Genomic DNA, 19496 nt, shown 5'->3' on the forward strand with positions numbered 1-19496 from the left:
CTGGGCAACGAAATAGAATGAAGGACCGCCTGTTTATAATCGACGAAGCGCTGTTGGTGCTTCGGCGTGTACTTAGGCTGTTTGCCATTTTCAGTGTTCATGACTCCGCACAGGCCAGCCAGACGATCAGGTGCCGATAAGACATCGGCGAGTTCTTTTTTTCAACTTCTTCTCAGGTTGTGCGAGATGCCATGCAGATAAATAATCGCACAGAAACGTTTTCGACGAGTTTTCCCTGCATTAGATACGTGAGCAATCAACCAAAAGCTGTATTTTCACCTCTTCTGTAAAGCTCAAATGCTTTCTTATGACAGCAATGTTTAGTTGCAGAGCTGTTAAAGAATGACAGTGTGATAAGTCTTTTTACTACCTTTGTATGACATGATTCGTACGGAAGCTGAGGCTAATTACCGCGGAGTTCGAAGCGGAAACAAACATGTGCACGGGTGAAGTACAGGCCAAGATCTACAAATCTGATGCGGTTATGAACAGGGATATTGTGACTGATTGGATGTGGGGTGACGCAGTCAGCAAAAGTGCACAGAATAAGCGAAACTTTGGCTGGAAGTTACGTTCTAGAACAGTCAGTGCAAACAAAAGCAAAACAAGTGTCAACAAGCCTAAATGCTCTTACGGCCATTGTTGTCTGAAGAAAGTCTTTGGGGACATGGTCACATTTCGCTAGATCGCTATCACTGAGTAGGGGGGCAATGCAGAAGCCGATACTTACATTTTTTTTTAATGAAAATCGCCGAGTTCGATTCCGTGAACGTAGACTGAACATAAGGAGGAAGAGCAAGTCCAAAAAGCGAACCCCGGACCAGGACAAATTTGTGTTTAACTGCGAAGTTTCTGAGAAAGCTGTATAGCTTTCCTTTGCAGCCGTGTGGCTGCGCTTGGGTGGATGTCAATAAGTAATTACTTCCTTATTACAAATCTACTCCACCTTGGGGGATTTCCCTAAACATTTGACCAAAAACCTTTCCATGGAGATTCTGGAAGCGTCTTGAAAGCACGCACTCCGCGTCGATCGATACATTCGCTGACAGTCGTTAGCAGTTCGCCGTGAAGAATGGAGTAGAACAAATCTTTCACGTCAATAAAAAGGCTAAAGGTTCTGGAGCATTTTTTCTCTGGAAGTCGGTTACTTAAGTGATATTTTTACCTGGAAATCATGGTCTACAGAGATCAAGCTGAGCTGCCATTGAATAAACACAACGACTTATATATACCAGGTACCCCGTTCAGACACATTTATGGCAAATGGACAGTAGATCTCTAACGTCTTGCAGAAAGAAATGTACTGAAACAAAGACTAGTGTTATCTGTTCATGTCTTGAGCCAGCTTTGTAATGTTTTATTCATTACACAGCTTTTTTTGACCTCATGTAAACATACATTTTACTACACTCCCTGGACACATCACGCACAGCGACACGTGCTTTCGAAAACAAAGGATCTTTAAGCACTAAAACAAACCCTGCCACCTTATCCGGCTGTAGAAAGGAAAGAAAGCAGCACCTCATTTAGCCGCATCAAATTTGCAGACCTCCGCCTGTGTTTTACCCTTGCAGATTTTTGTTGGCCGTTCGAACCCCGCGGTAATAAGCCTCTGTTTCCGTATATATCATGCCATTCAAAGCTAGTAACAAGAGGTATCACAGTGCCATGCTTCAAAAGCTCTATGAATACATCTTTGCTGGATGTACTCCCCAGAGCCAACAAAGAGTTGCTCAGCTATGACTCGGCACATTCCAAGGTGGTAAAATCCTAACTTTGCTTGGATTCTGCTCTTCAAAAATCTTGCCCTCATGAAATTCAACAGAGTATAAATGATCAGGTTTCGCGACATTTAAGAGCAGGCTTCCCTGGACCGCTCATTTCAGCTGTCGTTGGAACACTGATGCAGAATCAAAAAGGCGCCAAGAAGAGACTCAACCCCCTTCCTCAAAGCCGCTGGTGGTCCCTTATGCCCACCAACTCTCCCACAACCTAAAAAAAGTAGTTGACAGGCACCATGTGCCCTTGGTGCTCTGTGCACCCAACAAGCTGTCAAAGCTTTGCACTCGCATGACTGGTTGTGCCGGCGGGGGCTGCAACAAGAAGCATGGGACGCCTATGTTAAATGTGCCACAGGTGTGCTTTACCGCATCCTCCTCTCTTGTGGGGCTTCATACGTTGGCCAAACTGGCCGCTGCAATAATGACCGGCTGCGGGAGCATGCCGATACCGTAGAAAATGAGGACACAAATGCGAACCTCGTGCAGCTCCTTGCTACGTGTGACCGCACATGCACGGCAAGATTTGAGAGGACCACGATTCTTGGGAAGACCGGGAATGATAAGGCGAGGCCACTTCTACAGGCTTATTATATCAAAAAATTGCCCAAGCGTTGTGTGAGTGAGACATCTGTTCACGTGTATTACGCTCCTTTTTTAGACTCGTTTTTTAAGCATGAAATGCTTTTAGCTCCCGTTGTCGGCAGTGGGGTGACGTCACGCCGAGACCGAGGGCCAACAACCGGGCACTGAATTCCACTCATCCGGGCACTGAAACGAGAACATCCGGGAACCGTACGAGATTTAACGAGATTTAACGAGACACTCTAAGCCCTCCTACAGGACCGGCATACAAGCGCCGGTAGCTTCCGTGTTCTAAATGTCCACAAAAGACATTTTCACCAGTCTCCAAGTGGACGCCTGAGCCAACGGTCAGGATGAACCCTGACGATTACGTGATCGTGCTGAGGCCACGCAGTACGGTCGCCCTCAAGACAGCATTTCAGCACGGTGAGCTCGGCGCTGCCATTTCTCAACTCATCGGCAGACAGCATATGAATGCGATTACAATTTCTCCCAATTGGGAACAAAATATCATCGTCTGCGGCACGCAGAACCCCGAGGTGGCTCAAAAGCTTCTGACGGACATCCAAATTACCACCAGCGAAGGATCGCTACCGCTTCACGGACACCTCAGGCTCACCGGTGATGTGTGTCGTGGTGTGATTACTGTGCATAACCTTGAAACCAGCGAATCATTGAAACATAGTGTGCTGTGGCGCGGTGGTGAATTAGTCCATGTGCGCAAGCTGGGAACATCGAATGTAGCTGTGCTCACTTTCGAGGGACGCAACGTTCCGCGTTACGTCCACTACAATGCAGAACTGACTCCCGTCAAGGAGTATAAGAAAACGGTGCCAGCGTGCTACCGTTGCGGCACGCTGGGGCACCGGGTGGACAACTGTCCCACCCCGGTCAAAGAAAGATGCGGCCTTTGTGGCCAGAACGTGGGGGTTGGTACTGAGGGGATGGCCCCCCACGTTTGCAATCCAATGTGCATAATATGCGGGGGCCCGCACCTCACCAGCTCCCGCGAATGCACCAGCAAATTCATCCGGCTTCCACAGCCAGGGCCCAGGCCGCCAATCAAGCCACCCAAGGGAGCCAATTCCGGCGCGACACGAGGAAGTCACGCCACCGGCCGGCAGCAAAACAACCAGAAGACGCCACGGCCTCCACCTGGCAAGACAGCAACGGTACCGCCACCACCCGGAGCAGCGGAATTCCCAGCTCTCAGCGCTTCATCTGGCGGCGCCGCCTGAAACCAACCCAAGGTAGGCAGCTGGGCGAGGATCGCCTCCTCTCCTTCCCCTCCTCCCTCCTCCCCCACCAGCACCGCCGAGACGCAGGAACTCAAGCGCGAGCTCGCCCTCTTGCGAGCTCAAAACGAAAAACTAGCCAGCGAGCTTAATTCGCTCAAAGCCCAATTCCCTACTCCGTCCGCGTCGAGCGGCGAGGAAGAAAACATCACAGACAGGGAGATTCCCACTCCTGTGGCGAATCGCGCCGCGGCCCTAGAAACCCGGGTGACCGCGATTGAAACACAATTGGCTGACCTCCCCAAAATTATCCACGATACCATTGCGCGTCAGGTGGAGAGTGTCATCGTACAGGTGACACAAGCCGTAACTCACATTATCCAAAAATGGATAAAAGACAATCCGCGCGTCCTTAAACGCGTAGGGCCCATCAGGGACGCTAACCGCCCCTCCAAATTCAACAGAGTTATTCCCGATGAGTTTGACTTCTCGGAGGACTCCTGCACGTCTGCGCCGGGCACTAGCGGACTGGGGAGTCTTAACAACGTAACCCCACCCTCCGCCTCCGACAATGGCCCCCAACACTAAGTCGCGAGCAAGAACAATTCAGCCGCTTACACTAACGCAGTGGAACTGCCGTGGTCTCAAGAACCGCACGAAGCGGACTCATCTCCGCCTCTATCTTGAGACCTTTGAGTTCCTCGTTGCCGTGGTTGCCCTCCAGGAACCCGGCGCCGGGGCCAAACTAGCAAACTACACTACATTTCAACACAACCCGCAGACATATATACTTGTTCACAAGCAGTACACTGCGCAGGAGGTCACGCTCCCCACAACACCGCCTTTCCCGTACACGATGGTGTCAGTGGTTCCCCTAAAGCGGTCTGACCCACCTGTACACATTCTAAACATTTACTGCCCACCTAAACTTAAGAATGTCACGTTCAATGAAATTTTCACCCAAGCTATGCAGGTGGCTGGAAGGGATCCCTTCTGATCGTCGGGGATTTCAACGCCCCGAGCAGGCTATGGGGGTACCCCCGGGAGGACAGACGTGGGAGGAAGCTCGCGGAACTTCTTTCCCCACTTGGACTCACTTTACACACTGACCCCGCCAACCCAACACGTGTCGGCAATTCGATTCAACGAGAAACTTGCCCGGACCTCACATTTACACGCAACATACGCCATGCCGACTGGCTGAATACAGACGACTCTGGGTAGTGATCACTGCATAATCAACACAACCATTTACATGCGTCCCCTGAAACGCTCACTAAAACAAGCTCGTGTCCCGGACTGGACGACTTTCCGCACCTCTCTACTCATCGTAGACACCCTCCAGTCGGGATACGACGCATGGTCCAAATCGCTCACGTCTACACTCACACAACACGAAAAGCAGATACAGCTCACAGAAACACAAACGGACGTGGACAACCACTTGCTCCACCTTTGGGAGGCCCGCCGCAGCCTCACCAAACGATGGAAGAAACAGAAACATAACAGACGCCTAAAGAAACGCATCCTCGAACTCACACAACAGGCAGCGGAATATGCTACTCAGCTAGCCGACACTAACTGGGTGGACCGATGCAACGCGGCTGCACGCCAGATGTCTGGACGCAACACGTGGCGCCTATTCCGCGCTCTCATCGATCCAATACAAACACGCACGGGAACCCAACGCCACTTGCAAAGGGCATTGCACAACATTACAGGATCGACAACACAGCTAGCGCACAGGCTCAGGGATCGATACCTGTGCACCACTAAGGACCCCCGGCCGGCGGCGTACTCTTATGCAGGCGAAGAGAACACCGAGCTGGACACTCCGTTCCAGCTCCACGACCTCCGGGCGGCCTTAAGCAAACTGAAGCGGGGCACTGCACCCGGGCGCGACAAGGTTACGGTCAAGCTCTTAGCCAACCTTCCCGACGCAGCCTACGCCGCGCTCCTCAAATTGGGACGGAGAGACTCCTCTTCCTCTAAATTGGAAATCGGCTCTCGTGACCTTCATTCCGAAGGCCGGCAAACCTATTGATGTGGAGAACCTTCGCCCCATCTCCCTCACGTCTTGTGTCGGCAAGCTGATGGAGACGATGGTCAGTGACAGAATCTCCGATTATCTCGAAACACAGCCCATTTTCGCGGACACTATGTTCGGTTTTCGTCCTCACAAGTCAGCACAGGATATACTTCTGCAGCTCCACCACGACATTTTCGATCCTGTAGAATGTCCCCACAACGATGTCCCCACAAGAATGTCCCCACAAGAATGTCCCCACAATATTATCTACATGATCCAGTGCTCCTTCTGCCAGAGACAATATATCGGAGAAACCGGGCAAACAATGAGTGCCAGATTCAACGGGCACCGGGCTGACACAACACGGAATGAACAGAAGGCAGTGTCGACCCATTTTAATCAACGCCATCACAAATTCGACGAACTCAAATTGTTCATTCTTCAGTCAGGCTTCAAATCGACTAGGGACAGAAAATACAGAGAAGCATTCCTAATCCACAAATTTAAAACACTGCAACCAACAGGGGTTAACATGTCCAGAGGAAACCTGGAATCTCCCAGGTACATTTCAGGGTTAGCATCAATTTAAATTAACAAATGTCTCGCACGTGGTCAGACCATTTCCTAGAACCTCGCATAAGTATATTATCTTTTCAGGAGGACACGGGGGCGCGATGGGGGGCGCGGGCGTGGAGGTAGACAGGGACAAGCCCTTGTCCCTGTCTGCTTCTATGTCCGTGTCTTTTGTTGCGCCCCTGTGTCCTCCTGAAAAGTTATGAACCAACACGCCGAAATACAAGTACTTCTGAGTATACTATCGCTCTTTGCACCCTTCCCATGTCATATCTTCCACCACATTTCCGGCCTTCTCACCCTGTCCCTTTGTTCACCTTTTTTTTTCTCCTAAACCCCTACTATCAGTTCTCGGAAACCATGACATTCCTGTTACCCCCTCTGCCCCCACCTTTTGGCTTTCTCTGAACTCGAGCCATTCCCCCCCCCCCCCTCCCCCCCTGCCTTGTCCTTCCTTGTAAATGCCCCCCCTTTCGTTCTCCTTCCAGTGCCAGCCTATTTTGTTTGCCTTGTTCTCATTTCCCTGTACCACGCTGACTAATCCTCTTATCTGAGTTTTTCAGGTCCATCCAGCGCCAACCCCCCGTCGCAGCCCCTTCAAAGCCTTTGTTCATTACACACCCTCGGGATATAAGTTTTTCGACTATTGCAGCTTAACGAATCAAGATTCACCTCCCTCCCCTTCCTGACACGCATCCCCTCTCACACCACTTTCCTTTCCCACCCTCGGGGCCTTCCTCCTCGGAGCGAAGGCCCTGTTTAATCCCTGCCAATGATGAACGCTTTGCCCAGCCGAAGACAAGTCCCCTTGTCGAAACGTTGGCTCAAGCAACCTGAGGTTTTCCCCTCAGGTTGCTTGAGCCACAACGACAAGGTGGTCCTGGCCTTGGATCTTAAAGGCGCATTCGACAACGTCAAACTTGAAGTAATCCTGGACCACCTCAGTAACACCAACTGTGGCCACAAAACATTCCATTACATAAGACAATTTCTTACAGACCGTCAAGCCTATATACGCATACAAGATGCGGAACACGGGCCATACACCATCGGCTCGAGGGGAACACCTCAAGGCGCGGTCCTGTCTCCCCTGCTCTTCAATTTGGCAATGCTTCGTCTTCCCTCCAAATACATCACACTCTTTATGCGGATGACATTACAATCTGGGCCACGCAAGGTAACCTGGGCCACATGGAGTCCTGCCTGCAAGCAGCGGCGACCCTAGTCGACGACTACGCGGCCTACTGCGCACTCCAGTGCGCCCCAGCTAAATCAGAATTTGTGCACTTACGTCCCTCCCCTCGGGACACAACACCGCTTCGCATCAGTCTCCCCTCGGGACCGATACGGGAGGCCAAGGAGATCCGCGTCCTTGGCCTCTTCATACACCACCAACGCAGAGTCGACACCACCCTAGCCAAACTTCGCACGGTGGGAGACCAGGTAGGCCGCATGGTCCGCCGGGTCTCCAACAAGCGGGGCGGATTACGAAGCAGGGATGCACTGCGGCTTGCCCATGCTTTCGTAACGAGTAGATTCCTCTACTCTACTCCCTACTTGCACCTGCGCAAACACGATGATGACCAACTGGAGGTCATCCTGCGGAAAGTCATCGAGCGGGCTCTCGATCTCCCGGTCACCACGTCCAACCAGAGGCTTCTGGCCTTGGGCGTGGTGAACACATTTCGGGAGCTTCGAGAAGGCCACTTAGTCAACCAATACACGCGTCTTGCACAGACCACGTCCGGTCGCCGCCTCTTGGACCGGCTACACATCAAACATAACTACCACATTGAGGAAAGGGAGAGAGTGCCAGAACCCTGGAGACGCGCCCTCCGGGTCCGACCCCTTCCCCGCAACATGTCCAGAGAAGGCCATAGCGGTCGTCGCAAGGCGCGCGCAGAACCGTTGGCGCGATACTATGGTAACCAAGAACACGTGTATTACGTAGGCGTTGCCGGTCCACACCACGGGGGGTGGTACACGGCCGCAGTCGTACACAACACAAACACAGTTAACGGGCTCACTTTCAAAGCCTACAACGCAACACACGCGGAGGAGATTGCCATTGCTCTGGCTCTCACGAATCCCAAGTCAAAACACATCATCACCGACTCGCGAGGGGCCTGTCGCAACTACGAGTTTGGCTGGGCTCCCCCGCTTGCCTGGCGCATACTGGAATATAGCTGTCGATGCGAAGATCCAACTCCACGCAACCTGATTTGGGCCCCCGGTCACCAGGGACTCCATGGAAACGAACAGGCCGATCAGGCCGCCCGCGCACTCTCTCCCCGGGCTATCTCCCTGTCCTTGGAAGGGTACTCCCAATCAGACAATCTGGCCCTTACATTCAAACAAATCACCGATTACTACAAGGAGGAGCACCGGCGCTACCCGGCCACTTGTAAGGGTCTGGATCGCGCTGACGAGCGCCTCGTCATCAAAATTCTTACTAACACTGTGCTGTGCCCGGCGGTGCTTAAACATTTCAATACATCATTTGATGGCGCGTGCCAGTTCTGTTGGGAGGTGGCTGACACCTTCCACATGGTTTGGGCGTGTCAATCAAATCCATCTATCCCCCCCAACCCCAACACCACCAGAGAGGACTGGGAGGCGGCCCTGCTCGGCTGTCAACACCTAAAGAGCCAAAATGCTTTGATTCAACGGACGAGGGCGGCGCTGCTTGCCAATGGGGCACCGGAATAGGGGCTCCACCCAGTATTGTAAGGGGAAAGGGCCAATAGGGTCCTACCCCAATCAAATTTCTGTAAAGAACTTAATTTCCCATAAATGTTTTTCACCACCACCTCATGCTTACCCTACTCTCGGTTACGGGGGAGGCACAGATTTTTTTTAGTAACTTGTTGCTATCTGCTGTGCCTTGTACGACCGCATGAATAAACAGTTGGTAGTAGCGCTCGTGAATGTCTTATGTGTCCTTTCTTTCGGCCTTTTGTACGTTTTTTTGCGCTAACTTCTTCAGAAAATCTCTTTTTGTTCTCTCTTTTTTTTTCTTCCTTGCTGTGTTTGTTTTGTTGTGGGGTCGAGATATCTTTTTTTTTTCTTTTCCTGCCCTCGCGGCCAGGAGGAGGAACAAGTACCCGCATTTTTTCACGAAAGTTGCTGCACGGCCACGCACCCTGTCGACAATCTCAGAGCTCGACACGCCTGTCAATAAGCAAGCCTGCGGTGCTTAGGAAAGCAGAGGCCGCCTCTGGACATTGTATTTTCCTACTGAGTAGCTGTTCTGGGCACTCTCCGTTTTATTTTCTGTGGGTCACACTCCCCCTAATTTCATTGTTTTTATGTGTATTTTTCTTTTATGTGTTTCTCGCTCACCTCGTGAATTAATCCACTGAAGTTCGATAATACTGAAATAGAATTTTCTTCATCAGCAAAATCCCTGGGTGTCGTTTTTGATGAAAATATGCTATGGGATTTTCACGCCGAAAACATACAAACTAAAATCTGCAAAGCATTAGGTATAATGAGAAAAGTACATTTTTTACCTGTCCCCCAAAAACTAATGCTCTATAGCAGGCTTTTTGCACCTCATCTATTATATTGTAATCTGGTTTGGGGTAATGGCACCAAGAAATCACTAAATAGATTGGTTACATTACAAAAAAATGCAGTTCGAGCCATTTCAAACTCTCCATATAATGCCCACACTTCCGGCCTATTCCTTAAATACAAGATTACTAAAATTTCTACGCTTTATGAGCGTCAGTTGCTGGCATCCTTGAAATCTGAAATCCATAAAATTATAACAACATTACGAGCCGTTGCAAACTTGCAGATTAACATGTCATCTCGCTCCACCCGCCACCATGAACATTAGCACGTTCCGCGATCACGTACTACCTACGGTCTCCAGATGCTTCGAAACAGGCTGCCTAGTACACTAAACAAATATAAGCTAACGGAAGAGCAGCTGCGGGATCTAACGAAGAAAAAATTATTCGACATTATTAACTAACCTGTACTGTAAGATTTGATCGTATTTTTTAACTAATGCACTCATTCACTGTTTTTGTACTTATCTTGTTCGTATATTTTTTTCCATTTCTTCCTTGTTATTCTTCCCATCATATATATTTTATGTCCTTCTGAACTGTCGTGCTTGCTGCCATGTTGTTCGGGGAGACGGGGCCAGTCAAGCTGCCCTTGACACAGCTTTCATCCCGTCACCCTCGGCACACCTCGTACATGCCCTGCACTTGTGGGAAATAAACTGAAACTGAAACTTCTTCTGTGCCCATCCCTATAAAAGGGGAAACATTAGCAAAGACTAATCACTCGTGAAGAAGATCGGTTTTCCGATCGAACCGACGAGTGAAATAAATGTTCCTCAAACGAAGCGTAAACACCGCTATATATAAAGCCACCAGAAATTGGAAAACATAGCAGGATTTAATTTACGACGTCCAACGATGACGACGACCACCTCCAGGCGAAACGTCGTGAATTAAGTCGTTATGTTTTTCAATAGTTTAGTTTAGTTTAGTTTCTGGGGTTTAACGTCCCAAAGCGACTAAGGATATGTGAGACGCCGTAGTGGAGGGCTCCGGAAATTTCGACCACCTGGGGTTCTTTAACGTGCACTGACATCGCACAGTACACGGGCCTCTAGAATTTCTCCTCCAAAGAAATTCAACCGCCGCGGCCGGGATCGAACCCGCGTCTTTTGGGTCAGCAGCCGAGCACCATAACCGCTGAGCTACCGCGGCGGCTTATGTTTTTCAATATTGTCACGTTGGTAAGCAGCGGCTGAGGGTCCACAACGGGTCAACAGACGTGCGCTTCCAGATCACTTCCACTTTCACACACGCACACACTTCCTCTTCTTCTTGAGAGGCGCCTCCATCTGCACGAGCGCTGGCGTCATTAGCCCCCTCCAGCGAAGGCATCGACCCGATGCCGCCACGGACGCAGGGGTGGTCTCGAGAAGAGTTAGTGCTCCCTTTCGTAGTAGGGCTTCAGGCGAACGACGTGGGCCACCTCGGGGCGGGGGTGGCGGCGAGATTGTTGGGGCTCATGAGGGACGACTTCATAATTCAGGGCTCCAAGGCGGCGCACAATTCGGTAAGGACCGAAATAGCGGCGCAAGAGCTTTTCACTTAGGCCGCATCGTCGGATTGGGGACCAAACCCAGACGAGGTCACCTGGGAGGTATTCAACAAGCCGTCTCCGTAGGTTGTAGCGTTGCGCGTCCTGGCCCTGTTGATCTTGAATGCGAAGCCGTGCGAGTTGGCGGGCAGCTTCGGCGCGTTGTAAGAAGGATGCAACGTCGTCATTTGGGTGGTCTTCCTCATGGGGCAGCATGGCATCGAGTGTTGTCACCTGACGGCCATAAACGAGGCTAAAGGGTGTCATGTTCGTGGTTTCTTGTACGGCTGTATTATACGCGAACGTGACATAGGGTAGGACGTCGTCCCAGGTTTTATGTTCCACGTCGACGTACATGGAAAGCATGTCTGTAAGCGTCTTGTTTAGACGTTCCGCCAGTCCGTTAGTTTGGGGATGATAAGAAGTCGTCCTACGGTGACTGGTGTGACTAAAAACTAGAATATGGTGCAAGAGCTCAGAGGAGAAGGCAGCCCCTCTGTCCGTAATCAAAACTTGTGGAGCTCCATGACGTAAGACGATTTGATGCACAAAACACTGGGCTACTTCGAGGGCGGTGCTATTCGGAAGGGATGCTGTCTCTGCATAACGCGTGAGTAATCAGTGGCTACTATTATCCACCTTTTCCCGGAGCCTGATGTAAGGAAAGGTCCCAGCAAGTCCATGTCGACTTGTTGAAATGCTTGCGAAGGCGGCTCAACGGGCTTGAGGAATCCGGCTGGCTTCACGGGCGGGATCTTACGGCGCTGGCAATCCCGGCAAGTGCGGACGTAGTGTGCAACGTCATGACCCAGGCGCGGCCAGTAGTACTTCTCTTGAATTCTGGCTTGTGTTCTAGTAATCCCAAGGTGGCCGGAAGCTGGTTCGTCATGGCAGGCGGGAAGAATTTCATTGTGTAGGGACACGGGGACGACGAGCAAGTACGGCCTAGTGTTGGCAGCGAAGTTCTTCTTAAAGAGAACACCGTTATGTATGCAGAGAGACGACAAAGAGCGCCTGAAGGCTTTAGGAACTGTACTGCTGGCTCCTTCAAGATAACGAATGACGTCGCGAAGATCGGGGTCGGCGCGTTGATGCTCGGCGAAATCGTTGGTATCAACAGCACTCAGGAATATTTCTTCGTCGTCAGCAGCATCATCCGGAGCTGGTTGCACGGGAGCACGAGATAAACAGTCTGCGTCTGCATGTGTGTGACCGGATTTGTAGATGACGGTGATGGCGAACTCTTGAAGTCGAAGGCTCCATCTAGCTAGGCGGCCGGAAGGATCCTTGAGATTGGTCAGCCAGCATAGTGCGTGATGATCGGTCACTACTTTGAAGGATCGGCCATAAAGGTATGGTCTGAACTTGGAAACTGCCCACACAATGGCGAGGCACTCTTTTTCAGAGGCAGAATAGTTGGCCTCTGTCTTGGAGAGTGCACGGCTGGCATAGGCGATGACACGTTCTTGGTCCCGCTGAACTTGAACAAGGACAGCACCCAAACCAACGTTGCTCGCATCGGTGTGGACCCGTGTGTCAGCAAGCTCATCAAAGTGCGCCAGCACGGGGGGTGACTGCAGGCGGCGTTGAAGCTCTTGAAACGCCTTCTGCTGCGGAGGTTCCCACTTGAACGGTACTATCGCGCTCAATATGAGTTGCAACGCGCGGTCATCGACCGGGGCTCGTTCCGTGGCGTGCCTCCTCCAAACAGTCGCTCGGAATTCTGGGAGAAACTTTTTCCAGAGCGGGGGTGCTCTTGTTTCCTGGAACAGCAGTTTATCCCAGAATTCCGAGCGTCTGTTTGGAGGAGGCACACCACGGAACGAGCCCCGGTCGATGACCGCGCGTTGCAACTCATATTGAGCGCGATAGTACATGCGCTTTTGTCAGATCAGTAAGGGGTGAAGCAATTTTAGAGAAATTCTCCACGAAGCGGCGGTAATATGCGCATAGCCCGAGGAAGCGACGAACTTCCTTTTCGTCACGCGGTGGTGGAAAATTGGAAATGGCGGATGTTTTTTCAGGATCCGGAAGAACCTCTTCTTGGTTGACGACATGGCCAAAAAACTTTAGCTCTTCATAAGCAAAATGGCATTTTTCGGCTTTGAGAGTAAGGCCTGATGATGTTATGGCCTGCAAGACCTCCTCGAGGCGACGAAGGTGCTCCTCGAAAGACGGGGCAAAAACGATGACGTCGTCCAGGTAGACCAGACAAGTTTGCCACTTAAAATCCGCAAGGATGGTGTCCATGAGCCTTTGGAAAGTCGCGGGTGCCGAGCAAAGACCAAATGGCATCACCTGAAACTCGTACAACCCGTCTGGAGTGATGAATGCCGTCTTTTCGCGGTCTCTTTCGTCTACCTCAATTTGCCAATATCCAGACTTCAAATCCATGGAAGAAAAATATCTGGTGTTGCATAAGCGATCCAAGGCGTCGTCAATTCTGGGCAGCGGATACACATCCTTTTTAGTGATGGTGTTTAAGCGACGGTAGTCAACGCAGAATCGTAAGGTGCCGTCCTTCTTCTTCACAAGCACTACAGGTGCCGCCCACGGGCTCCTAGAAGGGCGAATAACGTCGTTTGCGAGCATTTCTTCCACCTGTGTGGTAATAGCCTCACGTTCTTTGGTAGACACTCGGTAAGGTGACTGTCGGAGTGGCGGAACATTTTCGTCTGTAATAATGCGATGTTTCGCAAGATGCGTCCGCCCGACGCGTGGCGAGGACGCGAAGGCACCACGGTAGCGACTGAGCAGTTCCCGAACTTTGTCTCGCTGGCCGGGCGGCAAGGTTGGGTTAATATCGTACTTAACACCAGCAAGTCCGTCGGGCTCAGTTGTTGAAGCAGATGTTAAACTATGCACACACCTATTTTCACTAAGAGCGTCAATATACGCCACAGTCGTCCCCTTGTTAAGGTGTTGGTGTTCGTTGCTGAAGTTGTTGAGAAGAACGTTGACCTTGCTATCTTCAAAGAAGACAACCGCCCTGGCGACGGAAATTCCTCTGTCCAGTAGCAACAGCTGCTTGCTTTCGACGACACCCTCAAGTTCCCGTATGTGCTTTGAACCGACGGTTACCATCACACTGGAGCGTGGAGGCACGGTCACGTGTTCGTCCAGAATGTGCAGCGCCGCTGGGAGAACACTATCCACGGATATGGCCTTCTCGGTCGAGAACTTGACGGACTGCGATTGCAGATCAATAACTGCACCGTTTTCGGTCAGAAAGTCCATGCCGAGTATGACGTCGCGGGAGCACTCGGCTAGCACTACGAACGTCGCCAAGAATGTTTGGCCTTCCACGGTTACCCTCGACGTGCACGTTCCCGTAGGTGTAATTAAATGTCCTCCTGCAGTACGCATCTGTGGGCCATCCCAAGCAGTTGTGACCTTTCTTAGTTCCGCGGCGAATTGTCCACTAAGTACTGAATAATCGGCACCTGTATCCACCAGCGCGGTTACATCGGCGCCGTCAACCAAAATATCCAAGTCGGCAGTTGGTGGTGTCTTACTTTGGGGATGTCGAGGCGTTCGGTTTCGGCTGCGGTGCGTCGAAGGAGTTCGGCCTCGAGGAAGGGTGTCGTGGCCATGGAGGGGTGCGTCAGGACATCGGCTAGTTTTGAGGTACGTGGGCTCAAGAATCGTCGGTACGGCTACGGAATTCGGCGTTGGTTGAGAACTGTCGTGTGGCGATGGAGGATCTTGTATACTTTGTCGTTGAGCAGCCGCACCTCCAGAGGCTGCTGCATCTAGTTTCCCCTGCGGGGACTCTGAGACTGGCCTCGCCCTGGGGAACTGTAGCGACGCGGTGATGGAGATTGAGAGAAACGGCGCTGTACGGAGTCCGCTTGCGAGATGTAGTCTGCGATCTCCTGCGGTCGTTCTCCATACATTGGACGATGACAACCGACGGGGAATCCTCGAAGGCCCAGCTCCCTGTAGGGGCAGCGACGATAAACATGTCCAGCCTCACCGCAGTGGTAGCACAGCGGCTGATTGTCTGGCGCTCTCCGGACATCCGTTCTGCGGCGTCCTAGCCGCTGTGGAGAATTCGGCTGGGGAGGTGGAGCTCGTGCAGCGGCGGAGGCAGGTGTGTCGTAACGTCGGTTCGGCGGCTGCGATGGAATAAAACGGCGTGTGACGGCGGCGTAGCTGAGATTTGGGGGCTGAGGCTGCACAGGGCCGGCAACAGGTAGTGCTGTACAAGTGCCTAGAGCTTGCTGCACCTCCTCACGGACAACGTCAGCAAGAGTGCTAGGCGGAGGTTTTTCCTTGTCCGGAAATAGCTTTGCCAGTTCCTCCCTCACAATACAACGTATCATCTCACGTAAGGAGTCTGCCGACTTCACCGTGGCGTCCTCCACAGTGGCCGTGAGCATCGACGCTGTCGTACGATCGTACTGCCGGGCCCTCATGTCCAAAGACTTTTCGATGGTGCTCGCCTCCTTTACGAAGTCAGCTACCGTGACTGGAAGACTTCGAACCAGGCCGGCGAACAGCTGCTCCTTAACACCTTTCATAAGGAAGCTCACCTTCCTCTCCTCCAACATGTTTGGGTCGGCACGCCGGAACAGCCTCTTCATTTCCTCGGCATACACCGTCACACTCTCGCTGGGGAGTTGATGTCTGGTTTTTAAAAGCAGGTCGGCCTTCTCCCTGCGCGACGTGCTGTCCTTGAAGGTTTAGAGGAACTCTGTCTTGAACGTATCCCACGTTCCAAGGCCAGATTCATTGTTCAGAAACCAGGTCCTCGCGTAGTCTTCAAGGGCGAAATAAACATGCCGCATCTTACAGTCAGCGCCCCAACCATTGTAGATGGCCACCCGGTCATGCTGGTCCAGCCAGTCTTCGGCGTCCTCGTGTGGTTGACCGCGAAAATGGGGTGGCTCTCACTGGTGGTGGAGCAGGACAGGCGACACTGTAGCTGGAGGATTCATAGTTGTAGGACCTGCCCTCCGTGAACAATGGGAAACAGGGAGCAGTCCAAATTCGGGAGGTAAGCCCTGTAATCGGCGACTGCCCTGGTGGACTGGCGTGTCTACCTTCGGTATTTGTACGGGGCTCGAATTGCGGCTTGAAGGGGGCGTGCGGTGCATTAACGACGTACCCAGCACCTCCACCAGATGTCACGTTGGTAAGCAGCGGCTGAGGGTCCACAACGGGTCAACAGACGTGCGCTTCCAGATCACTTCCACTTTCACACACGCACACACTTCCTCTTCTTCTTGAGAGGCGCCTCCATCTGCACGAGCGCTGGCGTCAATATATATATATATATATTGAAAAACATAAGCCGCCGCGGTGGCTATATATATATATATATATAGGGCAGAAGCCAACAGCCACAGTAACCAAGGGGCACAGGGGATTTTTTTTTGTTTCTTTATTTATTTAATTTGTGGTGTTGATAAATTTAGAATATTACTGAATATGTCATCGCTTAATGCTAATTGATTAGAAAAGCAGAAGAAAAAACAACCACATGCCGCCGGTGGGATCCGAACCTACGACCTCCGAATTACGCGTCCGGTGCCCTACCTCTGAGCTACGGCGACGGCTGTCAAATCTTCTGCTTTCGGGGGTATTTATGTTTACAAATAACCTAACCTTGAGAGTGTTCATCAGCGCCACCCACGTTCATAAGCGGCGGACGTGGAACGTCCTGAGTTACCGCAGGTGTGACGTAGAACGTCATCGACGGAGAGGGTGGAAGCTGCGTGAGAACCCTCTTATGCTTCCTATGGCGTCAAGGCTGCCAGAACCGAGGCCCTCGCTAAGCAATTAAGCAAACAAGGGAAGGGGAATGAGGGGCTCGTTATAAATAGGGCAGAAGCCAACAGCCACAGAAACCAAGGGGCACAGGGGATCTTTTTTTGTTTTTTTTATTTATTTAATTTCTGGTGTTGATAAATTTAGAATATTACTGAATATGTTATCGCTTAAAGCTAATTGATTAGAAAAGCAGAAGAAAAACAACCACATGCCGCCGGTGGGATCCGACCCACGACCTCCGAATTCCGCGTCCGGTGCTCTACCTCCGAGCTACGGCGACGGCTGTCAAATCTTCTGCTTTCGGGGGTATTTATGTTTACAAATAACCTAACCTTGAGAGTGTTCATCAGCGCCACCCACGTTCATAAGCGGCGGACGTGGAACGTCCTGAGTTACCGCAGGTGTGACGTAGAACGTCATCGAACGGAGAGGGTGGAAGCTGCGTGAGAACCCTGTTATGCTTCCTATGGCGTCAAGGCTGCCAGAACCGAGGCCCTCGCTAAGCAATTAAGCAAACAAGGGAAGGGGAATGAGGGGCTCGTTATAAGTAGGGCAGAAGCCAACAGCCACAGAAACCAAGGGGCACAGGGGATCTTTTTTTGTTTTTTTTTTTTATTTATTTAATTTCTGGTGTTCATAAATTTAGAATATTACTGAATATGTTATCGCTTAAAGCTAATTGATTAGAAAAGCAGAAGAAAAAACAACCACATGCCGCCGGTGGGATCCGAACCCACGACCTCCGAATTCCGCGTCCGGTGCTCTACCTCCGAGCTACGGCGACGGCTGTCAAATCTTCTGCTTTCGGGGGTATTTATGTTTACAAATAACCTAACCTTGAGAGTGTTCATCAGCGCCACCCACGTTCATAAGCGGCGGACGTGGAACGTCCTGAGTTACCGCAGGTGTGACGTAGAACGTCATCGAACGGAGAGGGTGGAAGCTGCGTGAGAACCCTGTTATGCTTCCTATGGCGTCAAGGCTGCCAGAACCGAGGCCCTCGCTAAGCAATTAAGCAAACAAGGGAAGGGGAATGAGGGGCTCGTTATAAATAGGGCAGAAGCCAACAGCCACAGAAACCAAGGGGCACAGGGGATTTTTTTTATTTATTTAATTTGTGGTGTTGATAAATTTAGAATATTACTGAATATGTTATCGCTTAATGCTAATTGATTAGAAAAGCAGAAGAAAAAACAACCACATGCCGCCGGTGGGATCCGAACCCACGAGCTCCGAATTACGCGTCCGGTGCTCTACCTCCGAGCTACGGCGACGGCTGTCAAATTTTCTGCTTTCGGGGGTATTTATGTTTACAAATAACCTAACCTTGAGAGTGTTCATCAGCGCCACCCACGTTCATAAGCGGCGGACGTGGAACGTCCTGAGTTACCGCAGGTGTGACGTAGAACGTCATCGACGGAGAGGGTGGAAGCTGCGTGAGAACCCTGTTATGCTTCCTATGGCGTCAAGGCTGCCAGAACCGAGGCCCTCGCTAAGCAATTAAGCAAACAAGGGAAGGGGAATGAGGGGCTCGTTATAAATAGGGCAGAAGCCAACAGCCACAGAAACCAAGGGGCACAGGGGATTTTTTTTTTATTTATTTAATTTGTGGTGTTGATAAATTTAGAATATTACTGAATATGTTATCGCTTAATGCTAATTGATTAGAAAAGCAGAAGAAAAACAACCACATGCCGCCGGTGGGATCCGAACCCACGAGCTCCGAATTACGCGTCCGGTGCTCTACCTCTGAGCTACGGCGACGGCTGTCAAATATTCTGCTTTCGGGGGTATTTATGTTCTACGTCTTCTTCAGGAGTTCCGATCGAAACGTCGAGTTGAATAAATATGTTTCCTTTAACGAAGCGTATACTTCGCTATATATTCTTATAAGCAGTCTAGTACGTCACGCTTTCGCAACCTATATATATATATATATATATATAACAAAAACACACAAACATGTACACAGACATTATATATATATATATATATATATATATATAATGTCTGTGTGCATGTTTGTGTGTTTGTTGGTTGTGTCGCCCGCCGAGAACTCCGTCCCTGTTACAGAACAGGGACGGAGTTCTCGGCGGGCGACACAACCCCCTACACAGACGAAGCGAACCGATCTCGTGCAGCGCGGCGGCACTTCGTCTTTCATCGGCGCTTCATCTTCGTCGGCGATGCGTCAGTGGTCTGCCCAGGCGGTATCAGGCGCGGCCGTCGTGGTTCACAACAATTTCTACGGGAACGAAGATGAGCCACCCTGGCGACTTGTGGCGAGGGAAAGAGGAGCCGGTAGTAGTATGTCTTCAGGCGGTTGACGTGAATGGTTTCTCGGCCGCGATGGCGCAAGTCCGAAGAGTGGTTGAGCGGCTCCACGATGTAATTGACCGGCGACGTTTC

The 19496-nt window shown here is 51.1% G+C and overlaps 1 non-coding gene and 1 pseudogene across 1 annotated transcript; one reads left to right on the forward strand and one right to left on the reverse strand.

Annotated features, from left to right (window-relative positions):
- The first annotated feature begins 2716 nt into the window (after window positions 1-2716).
- Window positions 2717-8947, forward strand: LOC149325800 (uncharacterized; annotated as a pseudogene).
- Window positions 8948-17799: 8852 nt separating this feature from the next.
- TRNAP-CGG (transfer RNA proline (anticodon CGG)) lies at window positions 17800-17871 on the reverse strand. The gene has a single exon. It is a non-coding gene; the product is annotated as a tRNA-Pro (tRNA).
- Between the last annotated feature and the right edge of the window lie 1625 nt (window positions 17872-19496).

This window comes from Amblyomma mixtum, chromosome 10, assembly GCF_055824585.1.
Source record: "Amblyomma mixtum isolate Tamu chromosome 10, ASM5582458v1, whole genome shotgun sequence".
Taxonomy (NCBI): Eukaryota; Metazoa; Arthropoda; class Arachnida; order Ixodida; family Ixodidae; genus Amblyomma; species Amblyomma mixtum.